The following is a 24,591-nucleotide window of genomic DNA, read 5'->3' as shown; positions in this document are numbered from 1 at the left end:
TGGCTCTCGTGCTCGCAATCGCGGGTGACTGGCGGACATTGCGGCCACCGGCCATGTGCATCGGGTCCCCCGCTGTGCAGCGGCACACGCCTGCTATGGCTCTTAAAGGAGCCGACGTACAGGTACGGCGATTAGTGGGAACGAACCGACCTGGCGCCGTATAATGACGGTGGCTGGTCAGCAAGTGGTTAATCTCAAAATAGGACATATTAAATTCAGAAAAGCACAATGCAAAGGACCCAACCTGGGGCTCAGGTCAAATGCAGCCTCAGTACTGTCATTAATACTTTACTACTGCAGTACAGTGGCTTGAAAAAGCATTCATGCCCCTTGAAATTTTCCACATTTTTTCATGTTACAACCAAAAATGTAAATGTATTTTTGATTTTATATGATAGGCCAACACAAAGTGGCACATAAGTGTGAAGTTGAAGAAAAATGGTTTTCCAAATTTTTTACAAATAAATATCTGAAAAGTGTGGGGTGCATTTGTATTTTGCCCCCCAAGTCAATACTTTGTAGAACCACCTTTTGCTGCAATTACAGCTGTAAGTCTTTTTGGGGATGTCTCTACCAGCTTTGCACATCTAGAGTGACATTTTTGTCCATTCTTTGCAAAATAGCTCAAGCTCTGTCAGTTTGCATGGAGAGCATCTGTGAACAGAAATTTTCAAGTCTTGCCACAGATTCTAAATTGGATTGAGGTCTGGACTTTGACTGGGCCATTCTTACACGTGAATATGCTTTCATCTAAACCATTCCATTGTAGCTCTGGCTGTATGTTTAGGGTAGTTGGCCTGCTGGAAGGTGAATCTCCACCCCAGTCTCAAGTCTTTTGCAGACTCTAACAAGTTTTCTTCTAAGATTGCCCTGTATTTGGCTCCATCCATCTTCCCATCAACTCTGACCAGCTTCCCTGTCACCTGCTGAAGAAAAGCATTCCACAACATGATGCTACCACCACCATGTTTTATGGTGGGTATGGAGTGTTCAGGGTGATGTGCAGTGTCACTTTTCCGCCACACATAGTGTTTTGCCAAAAAATTCAATTTTTTGTCTCATTTGACCAGAGCACCTTCTTCCACATGTTTGCTGTGTTCTCCACATGACTTTTCGCAAACTGCAAACGGGACTTCTTATGGCTTTCTTTCAACAATGGCTTTCTTATTGCCACTCTTCCATAAAGGCCAGATTTGTGGCGTGCATGACTAATAGTTGTCCTCTGTCAGTCAGCCACTCCACTGTCACTCTGCTCCTCCACGCTCATTGAAGCGCTGAGCTGTGGAGGGGCGGGGAGCTGCCGTCTCAGCATCTCAGCTCCACACTGATACACTGAGACTGCCATCAATCAAGGCAGCTGGTGGATCCAGACTTTGGAAGTCAGGATGATTTTTTTAAGCAATGGCGTTTTTTTTTTATTGATTTCTACATTGGTTTTAGCATAACAGTCATTAACCACTTAAGGACCAGGCCTCTTTTTTAGATGTGTTGTTTACAAGTTAAAAACATTTTTTTTGCTAGAAAATTACTTAGAACCCCCAAACATTATATATTTTTTTTCTAACACCCTAGAGACTAAAATGGTGGTCGTTGCAATACCGTATTGTCACACCGTATTTGCGCAGCGGTCTTACAAGAGCACTTTTTTTAGAAAAAATACACTTTTTTAATTAAAAAATAAGACAACAGTAAAGTTAGCCCAATTTTTTTTTATATTGTGAAAGATAATGTTATGCCGAGTAAATTGATACCCAACATGTCATGTTGCAAAATTGCGCTCGCTCGTGGAATGGCAACAAACTTTTACCCTTAAAAATCTCCATAGGTGACATTTAAAAAATTCTACAGGTTGCATGTTTTGTGTTACAGAGGAGGTCTAGAGCTAGAATTATTGCTCTCTCTCTACTGATTGCAGCGATACCTCACATATGATTATATGTTTAGTTATGTTTTTCATATGCGGGAGCTACTGACGTCAAAAAAACTGGTCAAAAAAAAAAAAAGTGTCACTTTTATTCCTATTACAAGGAATGTAAACATCCCTTGTAATAGAAAAAAAGCATGACAGGACCTCTTAAATATGAGATCTGGGTTCAAAAAGACCTCTGATCTCATATTTACACTAAAATGCAATTTAAAAAAAAAAAAAAAAGGGCCTTTAAGAGCTATATGCGTACGTGATGTTTTGACATCGCTTCCGCCATGCAGTGTCATGGAGATGGGTGGGGGCCATCTTCCCCTCACTCGTCTCCATGCACAGCCACGGGAAGGATCCGATTGCCTCCGCCACTGCCGACGGCTCCAGTAAGCAGCAGAGGGGGCCGGATCTCGGCGGGAGGAGGGAGCCCCTCTCCCGCCGCCGATAAAAGTGATCTTGCGGCGAATCAGCCACAGAGACCACTTTTATCTTGTACCGGACCGCCGGCCGAACACGGCGATACCGGGGTTATGGCAGCTAGCTGCTGCCATAACAATAATATCCATCCTCAAAGTGAGGACGTACATCGGCGTGCGGCGGTCCGGAAGTGGTTAAAGCAGAACAAAAATAACAAGATAAAAACAGTCCATTAAAATATATCATAACAAAACCAACTCTTTCTGCAATATTCAGCTGCAATTCAGATATTTTCCCTGCAGTACTTTTTTATGCCGCTAGATATCCTTACCCTAATGGCCAACGTCATTCAATCCACCTCCTCAGAGCCCAGATAATTCTGTGCCCACCCCTGTAAATGGACAGTGGAAGAAGAAACAGCACAATCCTGAACTTGTTTCTTTATCACTCCTATGACAACACTTTTTCTCTGTTCATGAACTGATTGGCTCCTTGTACTGTTTTTCCTCTCATACTGTTGAACCTACTGCCGCACTAAACAGACTGAAAATGCAGATACTTACACTGCTTGCATAGAAAAAATACATTTTTAACCCATAGCCTGGATTGGAGCTGCCGCCTCTCCTGAAATTCACCAGGATTTCTCTTTACCTATCCTCCATCTTTGAATTTTGCTGATAACATCCCACCAAAAATGAAAATAAAATTTTATTGATAGTTTTCATTTCTCTTTTTATTATAACCTGTTGTCATTACAGGCATTACTTTGGCTCTAAAGGCTCTGTATTCACTAACTGCAACAGACTTAAAAGAGAATTACGACCAAATCTATTTGTAGCGCCCCCTAGGCAGATGCTAGAGTGAGTGTATTACCAGACACGGTGGTCAGTTCACGTGCCTCTGTCATCAGCAGCCTGCTATCTGCTCTCCTCTCTGCTCCTGTGTCCTCCTCCCCCCTCCCCTCTCTGTCCGTGTGTGAGCCGCCCCTCCTCCCTCCTGCTGCTCTCATAACACTAACCTGTATACACCATCAGCACTGCCTCCCATTGCAGTGTCTGTCCCCCTCTGTGAATGATTTATAAATAGAAATGCTGTAAATACCTGATTTAAGAGCCGAGATTGCAATCACATGACCAGCCAGCTCTCTCCTCCTCTCCTCCTCTCCTCCTCCCCTTTAGACTGACATCAGCAGAGGAATCTCAGCCCCGCCCACTGCATCTCTAAAGGAGTAAAGGAGAAAGCTGGCCAGTCATGTGATCGCAATCTCGGCAGTGAAATGAGGTATTTGCAGCATTTATTTTTATAATTCACACACAGAGGGGGCACTGCAATAGGAGGCAGTTCTGATGGTGTATACAGGTTAGAGTGGCTTAACAACCACTTTAACAGAGAGCCGTGATTGTTTAGTAGACTCTGCTCAGTGTGCTCTGATGCTGCTCATGCTGTCTTGAAGTTTCCAAGCCACTATGGAAAGTGCTGAACAGTAGACAGAAACCATGCAGATGGGAGCATGAATATTTATACAGCCCTGGCAAATTACAAGGGGAGGTACCCCTAGGCATGCTGGGTGTCTAGGGGTACCTCCAGAGAGAGAGAGGTCCAGGTGGGGAGGGGGCCTGCTGCCCCCTCCCCACATGGGCTCCTCCAGACAGAGAGAGGTCCAGGTGGGGAGGGGGCCTGCTGCCCCTCCTCAGCACAGGTTGCCACGTGGCCTCACGTGGGTGACTTGAGAGCCTGAACATTGAAGCTGAAACCTAGTTTTCTCCTAAGGGCTGACTGAGGGAGGATGTACATGGATCCTGTCTGGTATCACCGAGAAAGGCTGCTGCTGGTGCTTCAGGAGCCTTGTGAGCACAAACCCCATAAAGGGATCCCAGAGGCTGGTGTTGCTAAATCCCCCTCTGGGTGCTAGAAGTCAGCACGCTGGGAGAAAGCAAGGGGACACCGGCTAGTGTCTTGAAGAAGCAGGGTTTACTAAATTCCTTATTCTAAAAAGGGACTTTGCTCTTTTCTGTATGGACTGCTACACAGTTCTACCAAGACTGCTACACAGTTCTACCAAGAAGTAGTCGTTGCATGTGAATAGTTCGATTGGGAGTACCCTACTAAATCCCTTCTCCTATCCAAGTTCTCCAATTAAAACCAAAAAGAAAATCCCCGAGACTGGTCATTGGAGAAAATACCCTGTGACTGGCTGCGCATAAACAAGTGAGGAGACCCGGGCACATAAATACAAGCGGCTCCTGCATGGGTTGCACTACATTTTTTTGGCCATGCTCCTCTTGTGGGTCACAGGAGGGCAGTTCCTTTTGTGCTCCTGTGACCCAGAGTCAGCTGAGATTGGGCTATTGCCTGATCTCAGCTGACATAGCAGAGCCACTTCAGGATCTGGAAGGATCCCGACAATATTGTTGGGATTCACCCAGATGTCTGATTGACAGCTGGCTCCGCCTCTTAGCCAGCCGCAGCTCCTGCCCCCTCTCCTACCCAGCACACCCAGTGAGTGCTGGGGGGGCAGAGCGGAGTGCACTTACTGACAGTCACCGCTCTCTACTCTAAGCAGACTAAGAACTGAGCGATCAGTGGTCATGCGATTGATCATTTCTCGGTATTAGGGCCTACAAGGGACAGTGTGAATGTGAGTATGAATGTTTATTTTTTTGAAAACTCCAAACTTCTCCTTTACCTTCTCCACTTCCGTAGGGGCCAGGATGCCACACCTTGGAGGTGGGGAGGGGACGGCACTTGCAGCTTATTATTTGCTTTTCCCTAATTTCAGGAAGCTCTATAATTAATACCAGGTTGCATGAGGATCAAGACAGGGTCCCATACATTTCAGAACTGATGGTCACTCTACACAAATGATTCCATGTAAGTATTCTTACAACTTTGGTGGATCGCTGAGATTGCCGATTTAGTTTACCATCATTAGAACACACTTTAGATTCAACACTGCGTTTTTGCCTTTGTTTATAGAACCTCTGGCCTCTTGCATAGTTGCAGCCAGGTATCCAATTATATGCAATTTATGGTTTACAGTACTCACATTTATACTAAGGTACATGACGTTACAATCTATATATGGTTTGCGAGTTTGCACTGCTTGTCATAAAATATCATCATGATTACAGTACATTTTGACTTTTTTTTCTGACAGTCCTTATTATTTTCTACATACACTTTCCAACTAGCATCAGATTCCCAGTCGACTTTATCTTACACGCTTTTTAATTTACTTTCATTTTACATTCATTTGTATTTCACACACTCTTTCTAATTAATTCCGTATGCCCCAGCACCCTTTCACCTTGCATAGCACAATTCACGCCCTACACTTCCATACTTTATTCATTTAATTTCACTTTTTTATCCACCTACACTTTCCTATCATCACACCCTCATACAACAACCACTATACAAATATTTATTTTATCAGTTTTCCCTTCCACACAATACTATACCATCATTACAACAACATACAGTATATACATATTAACAATAAATAACATAAACAAATAATTACAATAATATATGAATATACTAATAATAAATAAACATTTGGAACCTGATCGGTATCAATGACGGACACTTAATAAGATCTTCATAAAAAAGACACACATTGATAACAAACATTTGGAATCTATTCGATATCTTGTAATATGTTAGGACCATTTTAAAATCCCATCTTGATATAATGATATCATTGGGAATCTGCTGCAGCTGTTGGCCTCCCTTACCCTCTGAGGGAGTCCCAAGTGTGACTGCTTGCAAGCCTTATCAGATCGAGCCTTTTTCACCTTTGGGACACGGATGGTTATGGACCCTCAGTGGTCATCCAACGGTTTTAAAAATTCTGGTCAGGAGATCTCTCTTTTCACCTTCCAGTGGTAACTATTACGTGTATATATGAAATTGAATACATGTTGGAATATCCTCTTTGATTTTTGAGATACTAAATATATCTCTTTATAGCAAACCAACCCCCTGAAGACGACCAAATGGGTCAAAACGCGTTGGGACATCATCACAACAGACAAATGATATGTGATGCTGTAATTTTTTTGTTTGCATTTCTGTAATGTGGAATGTTTTTGTTATCCCCTAACCAGACTCTATATTTTAACAGCAACATGCCATTGACCTTTATAATTTCCCAAATAAAGTACTTTTATACAATTCCTTTTGAATCCGCCTGTATTCCTGCTTTAAAGCCCCTTGGGGGAACCTTCCCTTATTACTTCTCCTTTAACTACCTTCCGCCTCCTCTCATTCTGGAGCAACACCATATGACGTCGCCCCAGGGTCACAACTCTTGTGCGCCCTCGGAGGCGTTGCCGATGATGCAGCTCTTTATCCATGTGATCCTCTGTGTTCGATCACAGCCGATCACATGTAAACAAGGAAGTGCCATTTATCGTCTCTCCTCGCCTCACACTGACAGAGTATGAGGCAAGGAGAGCCGATCAGTGGCATTTCCTCGCAGGGGAGACTGTACAGGTAATCAGGGCACTGATCATCAGTGCAGCCCCAGCAGTACCCATCAGTGGCACCAATCTGTGCCTACCAGTGATGCCAGTCAGTGCTGCCTTTCAGTGCCCATCAGTACCTGCTCATCAGTGCTGCTCATCAGTGCCACCCATCAGTGCCGCCTATCAGTGCCGCTTTTAAGTGCCACCTATCAGTGCTGTCTCATCAGTGCCAATCAGTGCAGCCTATCAGTGCCCATTAGTGCCGCCTCATCAGCGCACATCAGTAAATTACTTATTTGTAAAATTTACTGATAGAAACAAATACTTTAATTTAATTTAAAACTATAATTTTCGGTCTTTTTTAATTCTTTAAAAGACCCCCGATCCCTCCTTTGCACTTCAAAGTATTCAAATCACAGAAAAAGGCGATTCTGAATACTGTGTATTTTTTTAAAACCGGCGCCACTGGCAGCTGAGTAAACGGGAAGTGACGTCATGACGTCGCTTCTGCGTTTACAATTAGAAGGCTGGAACGAAGCTGCCCACGGCTTCGTTCCAGCCCGCCCCCAGCCGCCAGAGGCAGCCGATTGGTCAACGGGCCTCCCGATCGAACGGGAGGCCCGGTAAGAGTGGCGGGAGGCGGCGGGAGAGGGGGATGTCACCTCCCGCTCCTCCGGTATAACAGCCGAGCGGCTTTTAGCCACATCGGTTGTTATATTCAGATAGCTGATCGCCGGCTCTAAACAAGGATACCAGGATGATGCCTGCAGCTGCGGGCATCATCCCGGTATAACCCCCGAAAGCCGAGTAAGCACATCTGCTTACGCTTGGCGGGAAGGGGGTTAATACTGATTGGACCCTGAGCAAATATTTTCTTTGGGCCCTCCCCCCCTGTATTTTTGCTCTCCACCTGCTCTGAGACACACATTAAATAGCAGCTAAACTCAAAATCAGTTTACTGCAACAGATCAAGCAGCATTTGTGATTGGTTGCCAGAGGTTGCATCATAACATTACCACTCACTGATTAGTTGCTAGAGGCTACAGCACATCATTTCCACTTGCTGATTGGTTGCTAGGGGTTACTGCACATCATTACCATTCACCCATTGGTTGCTGGGGCTGGGGGGGTGATCAGTGGTGGTGGTGACGGGGGGGGGGGTGTGTGTAATGGTATCATTGGCAGTGGTGGAGGGGGAATGGAAGGGTGTAATCATTGGCAGTGCTGAGGGCTTGATGGGATCAGTGGCAGTGCTGGGAGGGGGAGGGTGGTATAAGTGAAGACAGTGCTGGTGGGGATGGGATGAGTGGCAGTGCTTGGGGGGGTGGGGTCAGTAGCATTTCTTGGGGGGGTGGGATCAGTGGCAGTGCTTGGGGGAAGAGGGGGATGGGATCAGTGGCAGTGCTGGGTGGAGATGGGATCAGTGACACTCCCTTTATGTCACCTGTCAGTCAGTGTACCCTCAGTTCCCCCTGCCTGCATACAAGTGGGGGGTGAAAGAGAGAGTTGGTGTGAGAGAGAGGTGGGGTGAGAGAGGGGAGTGAGAGAGAGAGGGAGAGAGAGAGAGGGAGAGAGGGTAGGTGGGTGAAAGAAAGAGAGAGGGGGGTGGGTGAAAGAGAGTAAGGGTTAGAGATAGAGAGGTGTGAGAGAGGGGATGAGAGAGCGAGGGGGTGAGCAAGAGAGGGGGTCAGAGAGAGAGAAAAAGAGCGGGATTTGAAAGAGAGGGGTGAGCAAGGGGTGAGAGAGAGATGGGGGCTGAGGAGGGTAAGAGAGGGTTGGGGGAGGGGTGGGAGGATGGGTGAATAAGAGAGAGAGAGGGGATCAAAGAAGGAGGTGACGGGGATTTGGGATGTGAGAGAGGGGAGAAAGAAAGGGGAAAAGAGGGGGGAGTGAGAGAAAGAGGGGGCGTGTGAGAGAGGGAGAAAGAGAGAGAGGGGGATGAGAGAGGGGGTGAGAGAGAGAGAGAAGGAAGGAGTGGGAGGGAGTGAGAGAGAGGGGGGTGAGAGAGGGAGAGAGAGAGGGTGGGTGGGTGAAAGAGAGGGTGGGTGAAAGAGGAAGAGGGTTAGTGATAAAGGGGGTAAGAGAGAGGGGGTTAGAGAAGGAGAGAAAGAGGGGGATGAAAGAGAGGGGGTGTGAGTGAGGGAGTGAGAGAGAGAGGGGGTCTAAGAGGTTGTGAGAGAGGGGAGAAAGAAAGAGTGAGAGAGAGAGAGGGGTGAGAGAGAGGGGGAGAGAGAGAGAGAGGGGGGTGAGAGAGAGGGGATGAGAGAGAGAGGGGGGTGAGAGAGAGAGAGGGGGATGAGAGAGAGAGGAGGGAGTGAGGGGGGGGTGAGAGAGACGGAGAGAGAGAGGGGGGGTGAGAGAGAGAGGGGGTGAGAGAGGGAGGATGAGAGAGAGAGGGGGGTGAAAGAGAGAAAATGGGGGGGGAGAGAGAGAGAGAGGGGGGTAATAGAAGGGAGGATGAGAGAGAGTGACCTGTAGCCCTCTCTGCAGTCCCTTCTGTGCACCCCCTGTCTCTGTCTGTGGGTAGGTGTGTGTGATGCCCGGTACTTTCCATAGGACGATCACACTGGCCAGCAGCGGGCATGACCCTTCTCCTTCTGGGTGAGGATGGGGGAGCTTTTTTATGCCATAGACTGCAGACTGTCCCTAGTAGCAGTCCCTCGCTGCCTGCGCCTCCCGCCGGTCTTCGGGGCAACTGTCGGAGCTGGGAGTGGAGAAGAGGTTGGGGGAATCCAGCCTTTGGGTGCCGCTGCCGCATCAGAATGGTTGTTGTGTCTGCCACTCCTCACATCTCTGGTGGTCAGGAAGCTCTTCTCCCTCCCGTGCTCTTGATTCTCCCTGCTCTCGCTGTCACCGGTCCGGGACCCCCCATGACATGGGGCTCAGGGGGCAGCTGCTTTGGGCCACTCAACAAAGACTGGGCCCTGGGCAGCTGCCCCTTTTCCCCAGCGGTAAAGACGGCCCTGCTCTGGCTGTTTGAATGGCTGGGCAGCAATGATATAATTTCCTAGCATGCGCATAGGAGTCATGATCATGGCACAGCACTCTTTGCATTACCGCACATTCAGGGTGCCCTGAATGGAGAATGCATTGTGCATGCATAGTGATGTAATCAGCAGGAGCTGATGTGATAATCTCCTAAATGGCACACATTAGGAAATATTCACTGTACTTATAGGTAAGCTTCATTATAAGTGTAGCCATGGCCCCAACCTCTGAAGAGCTAATGGTGAACTTCAGGATCAGGGAGAGCTGACATCCATTCTCACAGTGTGGGTCACTAGGCATTGTGGGTGCAGAGTAGTGTAGATTAAGTTGGGTGCCAGACACTTTGATGATGCAGAACAAAAGAGATTTATTTTCTCCTAAAGAACTGGAGAGAGGGTTAGGGCCAGGACACAATTTGAGCAGGTGTAAAAGCACTTAGCAGACTCTGAGACTCACAAAAATAGAACAGTATATTGATTGTACAGCTCCAGACACCTTAAAGCTGAACTGCGCCTGAACAAACTGTTTCCTTTAGCAACTGAGCTTGTTGGTTGACTTCAACACAGATCTGTACACATACAAAACATGGTATCCCAGTTGTGTAGGACCTGGCCTCAATCTAACAGCCTCCCGCTGTAGTTTCCGAGGGCCACCCACACTGACCTGCTGGGTTCTTTACTCTTCAGCCCAACCACTGAACTCTCTTGCAAGCGTCACCCCCGCTATCCCACTGGGTCCCTGGCTTGACTTTCACTGAGACTTCCCAACTTCTTCACTGTCCCCGGTTAGTGAATAAGGCTGCCCTGGTACTCTTTTTCCCCTTTACGTCTCACCTTGGTTCAAGCTTTGCCTCTGGGGACAGGAATGGTTGTCCTCCGTTAGCAATTCTGTCCCTTCACCTCCGACAAAAAGGGGTTCTCCGGCCGGTAGAACCCATGCAACTTGGTTAGGCTTCCAACATAAAGCCCCAAACCTACGCTGCTCTTTCTTATCCTGGGTAGGCCTCAGACTGCCTAGCACCCAGTCCCGGATAGACCTCAGGCTTCTGGCCTAGCAGCCGGGAGCTTTCAACGCTTGTCCACCCAGACAGCCGCCCAGGTGGCACCGAACCCCGATCACCCAACTCCTCCCAAATTAATAGGCTCTCCCAGCAGGCTATGGGGCCAAAAAAAAAACCTTGCCAATTGGCTAGAGCAACCTATCCACACTCAAAGTTCATATGCATCTTATCATTCCAATGCCATAGGTGACAATGCCACCCAGTGGTATAGGGGAGAGGTGCATCAAACTCAGAGTTAGGTAAATAATCAGAAGATCCCCTAACAATTGTCCAGCATAGTTACCACCTAGCAAACTAGATTTGACAGCATCCCTGTTCAAGACCAGGGTGCTACACAAGCTTACAGTGAGGGAAAAAGTATTTGATCTCCTGCTGATTTTGTACATTTGCCCACTGAGAAAGAAATGATCAATCTATAATTTTAAAGGTAGGTTTATTTTAACAGCGAGAGACAGAATAACAACAAAAATATACAGAAAAACGCATTTTAAAAAAGTTCTGAATTGATTTGCATTTTATTGAGTGCAATAAGTATTTGATCCCTTATTAATCAGCACGATTTCTGGCTTCCAGATGTCTTCTATACAGGTAACAAGCTGAGATTAGGAGCACTCTCTTAACCACTTACCCACTGGGCACTTAAACCCCCTTCCTAACCAGACCAATTTTCAGCTTTCGATGCGCTCACATTTTGAATGACAATTACTCAGTCATGCAACACTGTACCTATATGAAATTTTTGTCCTTTTTTTCCCACAAATAGAGTTTTCTTTTGGTGGTATTTAATCACTGCTGGGTTTTTATTTTTTGCACTATAAAAGAAAAAAGACCACAAATTCTGTAAAAAAAAAAATGCATTTTTCTTCGTTTCTGTTATAAAATTTTGCAAATTAGTAATTTTTCTTCATATATTTTGGCCAAAATTTATACCGCTACATATCTTTGATAAAAATGACCCAAATCGGTGTATATTATTTGGTCCTTTTAAAAGTTATAGAGTCCACAAGCTATGGTGCCAATCTCTGAAAATTGACAAACAAGATATTTGGGGGGCACACCCTAAAAGATGCATTAAAGATGGCGCAGCTATAAGACCATACAACAGAACAAAATATTACAGCGCACACATGCAAAAAAGACATTTACCTCCAGCAAGGCTTATTTAAAACACCTAGATATTTTCAAAAAACATTATCAAAAAATATGGGGATTTGGTCACACCATATTGCTATATGTTGCTTAAGGCCACTTACTGCGACAAAGTACCCCATGATTAGTGGGTCCTACACTATCCATAGACTGGGAGATCCTGCTTCTCTGAACCATGGGAGCAATACACTCCTCTATTTGGGAGAACTTGAGGTCTCCACCCATGACACAGGTGGACACTAATGGGAGGCACTTGATGAGGCAGTGGGGTGCTCCTCACCCAAAAGGATTTGGTCTTGGTCTTGAAATTGTCTAGGTGTTTTAAATAAGCCTTGCTGGAGGTAAATGTCTTTTTTGCGTGAATCTCTGAAAATTGATCACACCTGAAGTACTGACGGCCTTTCTCATTTCTTGAGACCCTAACAAGCCAGGAAAGTACAAATACCCCCTAAATGACCCCTTTTTGGAAAGTAGACATTCCAAGGTATTTAGTAAGAGGCATGGTGAATTTTATGAAGTTGTAGTTTTTTCCCCACAATTCTTTGTAATCAAGATTTTTTTTAAATTGTTTTTTCACAAAATTGTTATATTAGCAGGCTATTTCTCACACACAGCATATGCATAGCATAAATTACACCCCAAAACACATTCTACTATTCCTCCTGAGTATGGCAATACCACATGTTTGAGACTTTTACACACTGTGGCCACATACAGAGGCCCAACATGCATGGAGCGCCATCAGGCGTTCTTGGAGCATAAATTACACATATCATTTCTTGACTACCTCTTACGCTTTTGAAGGCCCTGGAGAACCAGGACAATGGAAACGCCCCAAAAATGACCTTATTTTAGAAAGAAAACAACCCAATGAATAATTTATGAAGCATAATGAGTCTTTTGAACATGTCATTTTTTTCTACAAGTTTTTGGAAAATGCGTAAAGAAAATGAAAACGCTTTTTTTTTTTTACACAACGTTGTCCATTTACACAATGTTTCTAACACATAGCATGTACATACCAAAAATTACACCCCAAAATAGATTCTCCTACTCCTCCTGAGTACGGCGATACCACATGTGTGAGACTTTTCCACGTGGCCATATAGAGAGGTCCAAAATGCAGGGAGCACCGTCAGGTGTTCTAGGGACATAAGTTTCAAATCTAATTTGACTACCTATTACACTTTTGTGAGGAACTGTAGTGGCATGGATGATAACTGATGCGGCATGGATGAGCATGAATGGGGATGGATGAGCCGTGGATGGGGATGACTGAGCATGAATGAGTATGGCCGGGTAGGGCTGAGTACGGATGGGTACAGCCGAGTATGGCTGGTTATAGATGGGATGGCTGGGTACGACTGAGTATGGCTGGGTATGGCTGGGTACGGCTGGATATGGCTGAGTATGGCTGGGTACGGATAGGTATGGCTAATTATGGATGGGGTGGATGGGATGGCTGAGCATAGATGGATGGATGAGTATTGCTGAGGATGGATGGATAGCTGAGCATGGATGGATGGATGGGTATGCTGAGTATGGATGGTTGGGTATGCTGAGTATGGATGAGTATGCTCAGTATAGATGGCTGAGCATGGATGAGTATGGATGGGTGAGCATGGATGGATGGATGAGTATGGATGGGTGAGCATGGATGGATGGATGAGTATGCTGAGTATGGATAAGGATGGATGAGCATGCTGAGTATGGATGGGGTATGCTGAGCATGGATGGCTGAGCATGGATGGATGGATGGGTATGCTGAATATGGATGGGTGAGCATGGATGGATGGATGAGTATGCTGAGTATGGATGGGTATGCTGAGCATGGATGGCTTTGTATGGATGGTTGGAATGGGCACATATCAGAGCTGTGGGCACTACACATCCAGCCCACAGCGCTGCTGCCACTGATCTCTCCCCTCTCCCCTCGCACTGTACCAATAGGTACGGGGAGGGGAGAGAGTAACCGGACATGCCGCTGGTTTGTTTACAAGTGATCACTCCGTCATTTGACGGAGCGACCACGTGGCAACCTCAATCTCAGTTTGTTACATGTATAAAAGACACCTGTCCACAGAAGCAATCAATCAATCAGATTCTAATCTCTCCACCATGGTCAAGATCAAAGAGCTGTCCAAGGATGTCAGGGAAACGATTGTAGACCTACACAAGGCTGGAATGGGCTACAAGACCATCACCAAGCAACTTGGTGAGGGGGTGACAACAGTTGGTGTGATTATTCACAAATGGAAGACACACAAAATAACTGTCAATCCCCCTTGGTCTGGAGCACCATGCAAAATCTCACCTTGTGGAGTTTCAATGATCATGAGAACGGTTATGGAATCAGCCCAGAACTACACGGGAGAATCTTGTCAATGATTTCGAAGCAGCTGGGACCATAGTCACCAGGAAAACAATTGGTAACACTACGCCGTGAAGGTCTGAAATCCTGCAGCGCCCGCAGGGTCCCCCTGCTCAAGAAAGCACATGTACAAGACCATCTGAAGTTTGCTAATGAACATCTGAATGATTCAGAGGAGAACTGGGTGAAAGTATTGTGGTCAGATGTTACCAAAATCAAGCTCTTTGGCATCAACTCAACTCACTGTGTTTGGAGGAGGAAGAATGCTGCCTATGATCTGAAGAACACCATCCCTACTGTCAAACATGGAGGTGGAAACATTATGCTTTGAGTGTTTTTCTGCTTAGGGGACAGGACAACTTCACAGCATCAAAGGGACGATGGACGAGGCCATGTACTGTCAAATCTTGGGTGAAAACCTCCTTCTCTCAGCCAGGGCATTGAAAATGGGTCGTGGATGGGTATTCCAGCATGAAAATGACCCAAAACACACGGCCAAGGCAACAAAGGAGTGGCTCTAGAAGAAGCACATTAAGGTCCCGGAGTGGCCTAGCCAGTCTCCAGACCTTAATTTCATAGAAAATATGTGGCGGAAGCTGAAAGTTTGAGTTACCAAACGTCAGCCTTGAAACCTTAATGAATTGGAGAGGATCTGCGAAGAGGAGTGGGACAAAATCCCTTTTGAGATAAGTGCAAACCTGGTGGCCAACTACAAGAAATGTCTGACCTCTGTAAATAAAAACAAAGATTTTGCCACCAAGAACGAAGTCATGTTTTGCGAAGGGGTCAAATACTTATTTCACTCGTTAAAATTCAAATCAATTTATAACTTTTTTGAAATGAGTTTTTCTCTTACTGTTAAAATAAACCTACCATTAAAATTATAGACTGATCATTTCTTTGTCAGTGCGCAAACATACAAAATCAGCAGCGGATCAAATACTTTTTTCCCTCACTGTACCTGTAAGTACAAGTAAAAAGGCTGTATTTACCTGTTAAGACTACATTTAGATGTATGACAGGCCTTGGATCCTCTATGAAAAGCGATCCGCGGTAAATTGATTTTTAGAGGCATTTGACAGACGATCAAGAGGAGCTATGTCGCTTTCCTAATTTAACCCTGTAAATGCCGCACCATGGCACTGCAACCACGTGCATTAAATTGAAATGGGTTATATTCATTGGCGGTACTGCTCGTACCAGAGCATGTGTAAATCCCTGTCCAACTGCCTTTGTGGCTTATTGGTAACTGGAAACCCTCACAAAGGGACCCCCAGAACCTGACCCCCCCCCATGTTAATGAATATGGGGTACAAGGTACCCCTGCTCTTTCAACAAAAAAGTGTCAAACGTAAAATAAAAAACACACAGACTGGTTTTGAGAAGTCCTTTATTAAAAAAAACCTCCAAAAATAAATGTCCCTCACGGTAGATCCAACGCCAGTTATGATGAATACTGGCGCCGATCAGCACCAAAAAAAATTCCCACCGCTGGTGAATGTGACCGCTCCCGTGTCTTTTCACTCACTGAATGACAGGTAAACATGGGGATGAGGTCACCTGGTGACATCACTGGATGACCCCACCCCTATTACCTGTCATTCTTCGAGTGAATGTAGTCTAAATGTAGTCTTAACAGGTAAATACAGCCTTTTTACTTGTACTTACAGGTACAAGTGAACCAGTGAGTGAACCAGTGGGATTTTACTTTTTGAGTGAAGTCCCGCTTTAAGTAACCAAACGATAATGAACAATGCTTTCCTTTGTGAGGTGGTTACCACTGATTTCCACCCTAATTAGTAGCCCTGTCGTGCAACACAAATTGCTAAAAATTATTGGTAAGGTGGTTTTTAAAATTAAAGAACACTTGATCTACTTTGTTGCGGAATCAGGACCAATGCCAAATGAAGGATACCGGCTATCAAAAGAAATTTCACAAGCAGAGAACCTGGCTGCACAAGATAAATGCCAGAATAAAAATCTGAGATAATTAGCAGACCAGTCTTCTGAGCTGATTTTTGTGTTATTACATAAGTGTTATAAAAAGCAAATGAGCATGTTTAGATGCAAAAAGTTGTTTGACTGGAAAGTATGCCTCAAAAAACGGGTCAGACCTTACTGCCATAATTCCAGGAGTGATATTGCATGTTAATTTCAATAAGTGGCTATACCCACCCCAACAATTCTCCTAGCACCACCATAAGCAGCTGCAACTGTCTGTCATTTTATTGAATAACTCTCTGCTTCTGTCCCTCTTCCCCAGGTCCCCTGCCTCTCATAATGATTGCGGACAGATCTGGCCTCTTCAGCGGACCTTGTACCGTATGCCAGTACTTCCACCAGCCATGCCACCATCAGCCTTCCTGCTCACCCACCTGCTGCCACTGCTACGGGCAAAATTATAAGTATGCTGCAGATTGTAAGAAGGAGATCAGCTATTGTAAAGGGACACACTGAGCACTGACCTCCAATGTAAGGGGGCATACTGAGCACTGACTGCCAATTTATGGGGGGGGGGGGGGGGGGGTACACTGGGCCCTGATCACCATTGTAAAGGCGCATACTAAGCACTGACCACTAATGTAAGGGGACACTTTGAGCACTGAACCCAAATGCAAGGTGGCACACTGACCACCAGTGTGAGGGGGCTCAGTGTGCACTGACCACATATATATAAAGGGGCCCACTGACCACCAATGTATGGGGGTACACTGAGCACTGACCCCCAGTGTGAAGAAGCACACTAAGCACTGGCTGTCATTGTAAGGAAGCACACCAAACACTGACTGCCAATATAAGGGGGTACATTGAGCACTGACCCCCAATATATAGGGGCACACTAACCACCAATGTATGGGAAGGGAGGGGGGACACTGAAAACTGATCACCAATGCATGAGGGTGCACTGAGCACTGAATACCAAAATAAGAAGGTACACTGACCACCAATGCCAGGGTTCACACTGAGCACTGACCATCAATGTAAGGAAACAAAATAAGGACTGTTCCCAAGTGTATGTGGGCATGCTGATCACTAATGTAAAGGGGCACGCCGAGCACTCACCACAGGTGTAAAGGGAGCACACTGAACAACTAAAGTTGGACATAGTCCTGACACCTGCACTCAATTCACTACATAGTGCTGACACTTAACCCGTTCTAAACCTTATCCCTACGGTGCATGTTACACTGTGAAGGGACACACTGAACACACAGTCCTGACATTATGTTGTATGTTACGTAGTCCTGATCATGGCACCACATATGTTTTTTTGTACTGTCCTGATCTTTGCAATGTACCCTATGTTGTACATAGGATAGTCCTGATCTCTCACTCCAAATGCTAAGTTCTATGTTCTATAGTCCTGATTGCTACACTCTATACATTACAGAGTACCGATTACTGCATTCTTTACACTATATTGTATGTTATACAGTCCTAACCTCAGCACTTTAAATGTTTTATTGTACATTACATAGTCCTGATGGCTGCACTTTATATGCTGTGTTTGCTCATTACATAGCCCTGACTGCTGCTCTTTATACACTACATTGTGCATCATATAGTCCTGACCCCTGCACTTTATATGCTATGTTATACATTACATACTCCTTATCAACTCCATTGAAAATATAAGCACACCCCACCCCCACCCCCCTCATTTTTGGATATTTTTATTTTTTCAAACCTTTTTCATATATTTTGTTTGGAACTTCTGTCCCATGGCGTGAGGTATGTCACTTCTGCGTTTTTTTTCATGCCCTCCTACCTCCCCCATCGCCTTCTATGACCTGTGTGTGTCCCAGAAGACGACGGGACAATTCAGAAAGCTCCACGCGACTCGTGCATGCGCAGTAGGAAACAGGCTGTGAAGCTGCAAGGCTTCACATCCTGTTTCCCTTAGTAAGGATGCCGGTGGCTGCACCCGGAGCCGATGGACGGGTTGGCTTCGGGTGCTGGCATCGCGGGCTCCCTGGACAGGTAAGTGTCCCTATATTAAAAGTCAGCAGCTACAGCAATTTTTAAATTTTTTTGCTGGTTGCAAAGTGGTTAGCAACTTTTGTAATTAAGTTCTTCATTAACCACTTGACCTCTGGAAGATTTACCCCCATTCATGACTAGGACATTTTTTGAGATACGGCACGGCATTACTGATAATTGCACGGTAATGCAACGCTGTACATAAATGAAATTTATGTCTTTTTTTTCCCTGCAAATAGAGCTTTTTTTTTGTGGTATTATGATCAATTGGGTTAGGTCAATATTTCTGCTACATATTTTTGGGAGAAAAAAAATCCTAATAAGTGCATATTAATTGGTTTGCGCAAAAGTTAAAGCTTCTACAAACTATAGTATATATACTGAAATTTTTATTTATTTTATTTTTTTATACTAGTAATGGCTGCGATCAGCAACTTATAGTGAGACTGTGATATTGTGGCGGATAATCGGGCACTAACTGACACTTTTGACACTAATGACACTAGTCAGATCAGTGCTAAAAATATGCAATGTCACTGTACTAATGACACTGGCTGGGATGGGGTTAAACATCTAGGGCGAGCAAACGGTTAAATGTGTGCCTAACCAGTGTTTTTGTGTACATTGTGCGGTGCTTTCACTAAGTGATGTGATGTTTTTTATGCCCTGCTTTGCAGGGAAAGAAAATCCATCACATCCCGCTGTCAGGACAGAGCTCTGCATTGTTTATGTAGCACCCTGGAGTTTAGGCAGGGTTGCTCCTCACAAATTTTTACTTGCCAGAAGTAGTTATCCTGGTTGATTGCTAGAGATCTATTGATTTCTCCGTAAGTTTGGCCTTGTTGCACTTTTCTTTTCTACCTCTAGGTGGCCAGGTACTTGGTGGTACTAGATACGAGAAGGGCAACGCAAGGTCAGTTTATGGGTATATTGGGTATCTTAGCCAATGGGCATGGGTTTTCTTGAATCCCTTGGCCTGCTGGAGAGCCTATATATTCGGGTGAGGTCAGGTGATCTGTGTTCTGTGCCACCTGGACGGATCTCTGGGTGGACGTGTGTTGTATTGCCCGGTTTGCTAGGCCGGAGTTTGGGTCTATCCCGGGCACATCTGGCTGCTAGGCTGTCTGAGGGCCTATCCAGAAGCAAGAGAGCAGCATAGGGTTGGGATTGCGGCTTGCAGTCCAACCAAAAGTGACGGTTCTGTCGGTCAGAACCTATTGTGGTCAGAGTTAGAGGGGAAGCTTTCGCCAGTGAGTGACTATCCGCCTTATTACCAGGGACCACAGTGAGTAACTGAAGCAAGTACCGGAGCAGTATTCTCACCAACTGGGTACGGTGAAGAATCGGGAAACTTCAGTGGGTATCAAGCCAGGGACCCAGCCAGTGGAGGCGACGCTTGCAGAGCAGCCTTGTGTGTCAAACCAGGGACCGAGCAGGCCAGAGGGGGTGAAGCTTAAGAGGTATCTAGAGTGCCAAGCTAGGGACCCAGCAGAGAAGCAGGGGTGACGCTTGAGGAAGATACCACCCTGAAGATTGGAGGAGCTCAAGTGATTCAGTGGCAGTGAATCAATGGGTCTATTGAGAGATCGGGAGCTCAGTGTACTGAAGAACTACAAGAAGTGATTGAAAGAATGTTGCCATAGGAGACAGCATTCCTGCACATGCAGATGTGGTGTCTTGCTGGATGCCTTTCCCTGCATGGCTGTTCTCCTATTAAAGTCTCGGAGTCTGCCAATTAATCTTGCAACTACCTAAAGGTGTCCTGGCCCTAACCCTCTCTCCCCCCCAAAAAAAGGTTTGTTAAGAGAAATAAACTTTCTTTTGCATCCAAGAAGTGTCTGGCACCCAATAACTTTAACAACTATACACCCACCATGCCTCACAACCCACTATATACAGAAGGATGTCAGCTGTCCCTGGCCCTGGAGGTTCTCATTAGATCAAAGGAGGCCTGGGACCTTGCTACATTTACATATGCAGAGCTCTGTCAAGCCTCTATCCTTGACTATCAGTGGGTGCCGCTGGACATCCATTGACCGGCATCTGCTGTTCGGCTTCTGCTATGGCTCATCACAGCAGAAGCGACTCATGCCCCTACCTGGAAGTACAGAATCATGTAGATTTACGTGATTCTGCACAGAATGGCTGCCCTGTAGCAGTAAATCTGTGTCTAGGGCTCCTTGAGGCTCTCAACACATATCTACATCTATAGTACTGGCAGACTACTGGGGCTCAGCGCTGTCCATCCCCAACAAATCCCCAACAAATTGTTATGCCCTCTCTAGAGAAGAGCGGTTGCTTCTGGCAAGAAGGGAAAGTGGTCTTTTCAGCATGTGACTGAATGTTTTAGACAGATCTCTGGTTCCCTCTCTGCTACTGGTAAGTTACTGTACTTTACTACCCCACAAACACCAATGATACCAGTGGCTGGGGTTATTGTACTGGGGGTTATTGCTTGCACTGAAACTGGTTGGTGTATTGAAGGTATCCTTTTAAGGTGGGCAGTAGGTGGCACATGTAGTACAACACATTGATTTCTCAATCGCTTCAAGATGTCTCTCCTAATTCTTTTCAAATGTTTGTTGCTATGGTTTATTTTTACGACCACTGTCATCCATTATCAAACTGATTTCTGCATTTGCAGACCTACAATTTTGGGACACTGTTACATACTTCTGACCACTGCACTGTGTGTGTCAGCAGGTGCTTACAGATTGATTGTAGTAAGAGGTCTCTGAGCCCCAAAAGATGGGAAAGTGGTGTAAGCAGATGCGCTCGATTGTGAAGGAGAAGCTGAGAAGTGTATTCTTAAATAATTTGATATTTATTACTCATAGAATAGTATAAAACACTGTCAGTGCGTTTCGTGGCAGTATACTGGCCACTTCCTCAGGATGGTGCAAAAAACACTTTAAACAGCTGTGATCTGTCTCTCATGCTGTATGTTAGTATGTGCTGGTGTAGTAGTTTTGACAGATAATTGGATGAAGAATAGGAAGAGAAAATAAAATGCAATGGTGTACTCACATCTGTGAGTTTGCTGAGCCCCCTAATGGGGATCAGACAACCTGGAGTAAAAAGCCTGCAGGGAATATGACTGCCCCTGTGCAGAGTAAGGTGATGCTTGTTGGGGTTATCCAGACAATCCTATGCTGTGCAGTCTCAGGATTCTGGTGTGTTTACAGTAAGAGGTCTATGAGCCTCAAAAGATGGGAAAGTGGTGTAAGCAGAGGCTCCCTAATGTGATGCAGAATTTGAGAAGTGGATTCTTCACTAATTCAATATTTATTACTCATAGTATAGTAGAAAACACTATCAATGTGTTGAGTGGCACTACACTGGCCACTTCCTCAGGACGGTGCATAAAACACCTTAAACGGCTTTGATTTGTCTCTCGTGATGTTTGTGTGCTGATCCAATTTTCTGTCAAACTACTACACTTTAAGAAACTCTCCCATGGCCCCTATTTTCTTTTTTCTCCTTATCTTTGGAGGCACTCCAGTTATTTACAGGTTGTGTCAGAGAAATAGTAGAAACCTTACCTGTCAGCATCGGCACTTCCCAGTGCGCCTGCGCGGGAGAGTAGCGCTGCGGCACATACGAGTGCACGATACTGCGGGTCGGCGCACGCGAGTGCGTGGTGCTGCGCAACGGCGTGGGCGCACACGCACTACTGGGCGCACGGCGTGAGTCTCCTGGCGGGCCTATATAAAGCAGTCTTGTTTCTTGTCTCATTGCTGGTTTGTCTTTTCAGCTTCCAGTGTTCCTGTTCCCAAGTCTTGTTTACCTGTGCCTGCCTGCTGTGACCCAGATCGTCTTGATCACCTCTGAACTTCTCCTGCACTTGACCTCGGCCTGCCTTACGAACTTCTCTTCCTGCCTGATCCCTGTGTTTGATCCTCGGCCTGCTCTAGAGACTTCTCTTCTGCTTGATTAATGTGCATGACCCCGGCTTGCTTAAAGGACTTCCCCTCCACTGGACCACTGTGTTTGACCCTCGGCTTCCTCATTAGACTTTGCTTCAATTGCCATCTCCAGATCAAGGTGTTTGAGCCTCAGCCAGGTTACCTCATCGATCCGGTGTCCTAGTCTTCTCTCTGCCAGAAGATCCTTCACGCAAGCCTCCTCTACCTGCTGGTAAACCGTCCCCCTCCGTGCCCAATACCTTCTGTGCCACCTCCAGGGGTATAGTGCACTCAGTTGCAAGGGAAGCCGCTCTGAGCATCTCGGCCCCGGTGAGTACCCGACAGGTTGGTTGTGTGAGGTTAGTTAGTTTTGTCAGGCTGCACAGGTGGGAAGGGATTAAGCTAGGCTTAGCATTTTCTTGGGCATTTCTGGGCTCTACCCTCCACCCTATGCTGTAAATAATTAGGGGGAAGGCTCTGCTAAGGGGGCTCTCTGCTGTGGCCTGTCTGGGAAAGAATCGAGAGGCTAAGCCTGAAGATGTAACCACTAGCAACATCTGGAGTGCACTTTAGGAAAGTCTGCCTGAGTCAGGACTCTACCACATAATGGACTCTCACCTATAGGGAAAGGTATACACTGGGCAGCCTGGGGTCTATCTAGTTAGGAAGGAACTGTATTGCAATGTTGGACTGTATTACCAAGTTGTCCGGTAAAATCTGATAAACGGTTTCATGCCTGGTCTGAAATTATTCAAAGGGGTGCATAGAACTACATGGCGTATCTACAAGAACGGGGCCTGTAAGCACATACGGGATGAATAGGAAGGAATGGAAAGCGTTGATGAGAAGTGTGTAGTCGCTACAGATAACCATGATGGGAATGTAATAGCAGCCAGACAGCAGTGAGTGCTACTAGGCATGGGTCCTCCAGTAGCAAGGGAGTCTGTGTGCTGGCTCCCTCCCTAGCGGTCGGTTCCCCAAAAGCAATTGGGACCAAACCCACGGCACAGAGACTCCATGGACCTAGGTGCATTGAATGGAATAGCTGAAGGAGTTATTTACGTGCACACAGCAGTACCCCATTCTGTCACTGGGAGTGAGGTGGCAGAGAAAGCTGGACTAAAGGAGCGGGATACAGGCTTTGCTGTGTCCCCTTCAAAATGCCACATTGGTTCCCCCCCTGTGGCATTTTGCACTACCCAAAAAATTGTCTGGAGTCTGGATTTCAATTAAACCACAGTAACCGCTTTCAGAATTAGGTATGCAGATGTAAAAAATAACTGAATCACATAAATAATAAAACAACAATATTGTTTTTCTAGATTGTGCCAATGTTTGGAAAGGCCCAAGCAACCATTGCCCTGGCATTTGACTGTGAATCCTCTGCAGGCCTGTTATAATCATTGGTTATAGAGAGGTGCCACTTACTGCCTTAGCAGCAAATATTTGTATCTTGGATATTTGGACTGCTTTTTTACTTTCTGGAGAGAATTTAACAGTGTGCCAGCACAGTGTTTTTTTGCCTCCCTTTCTGGGAGCAGAAACGGCTCCGACATTAGAACAAAATAGTTCCTCGTAATTAAGCTTTTTTTTTTTTAATTTAAACTGCATTGCCATAGTTACAATATGTTCCCAGCGACACTGGAAACTGTGAGGTAATGTAATGGAGAATGTGAGCACATACACACACACACCACACATTCATACACATAAATACACAGCAGGCGAGGAATCTGGGAGGAGGTTTACTGGAAGGCCTCTGTGTCACAAGGTTTCTGCCTTAATAAACAAAAGGTGCATTTTCACTCAGCGACACAAAGTGGTACCAATATATGCCACGCACATCAAGTTGACTTTGTTTGTGTCATGAAATTTATGAAAAAAAAAAACGTGAAAAATATAGTAACTATGCATTAAAACATATTAAAATGTATTGACTAATAAAGAGAAGCAATTAATTACAATTTATGAAAGCTTCGAATTTACAGCATATCTAAAACCAAAAAATATTGCAGTTTACCAAGCCTTATAAGTGGGAGCTGCATTGGTTTTCTTTTTAAGTTTTCTTTTTTTTAGGCTTTTTTTTATTTTGACCTGGGGATCTAGCCAGTAACGCACTTCCTGTCTTAGTGTGGCTACACTCACTCCTCTACAGTACCTATGGAGGAGCAGTGCAGCAACCCTTGGACAGCAGCTTTGTCAACCTAGTAGATTTAGATGGAATTTCCATAACTGACTTAAAAGATAAAACATAAATTCAGCTAACATTTTTTAAGTATTTTTTTTTCTTTTTTGGAATTTTTAGCTACAAGAAGAAAGGCTGACTATTGTAA

The 24,591-nt window shown here is 45.4% G+C and overlaps 1 long non-coding RNA gene across 1 annotated transcript in view; it reads left to right on the top strand.

The window, feature by feature from the left end:
* The window catches only part of LOC141127287 (uncharacterized), an 86,517-nt gene extending 63,371 nt beyond the window's left edge, over window positions 1–23,146 (top strand). Inside the window, exons 2-3 of the long non-coding RNA XR_012241507.1 lie at window positions 16,636–16,777; window positions 22,108–23,146. This is a non-coding gene — a long non-coding RNA (uncharacterized lncRNA). The remainder of the gene's footprint in view (window positions 1–16,635; window positions 16,778–22,107) is intronic.
* Window positions 23,147–24,591: the final 1,445 nt, after the last annotated feature.

The sequence above is a fragment of the Aquarana catesbeiana genome, linkage group LG02 (genome assembly GCF_042186555.1).
Source record: "Aquarana catesbeiana isolate 2022-GZ linkage group LG02, ASM4218655v1, whole genome shotgun sequence".
NCBI classification, from domain to species: Eukaryota; Metazoa; Chordata; class Amphibia; order Anura; family Ranidae; genus Aquarana; species Aquarana catesbeiana.
The sequence above is the reverse complement of the archived record's forward strand: the minus strand, read 5'-3'. Positions and strand labels throughout refer to the sequence as shown.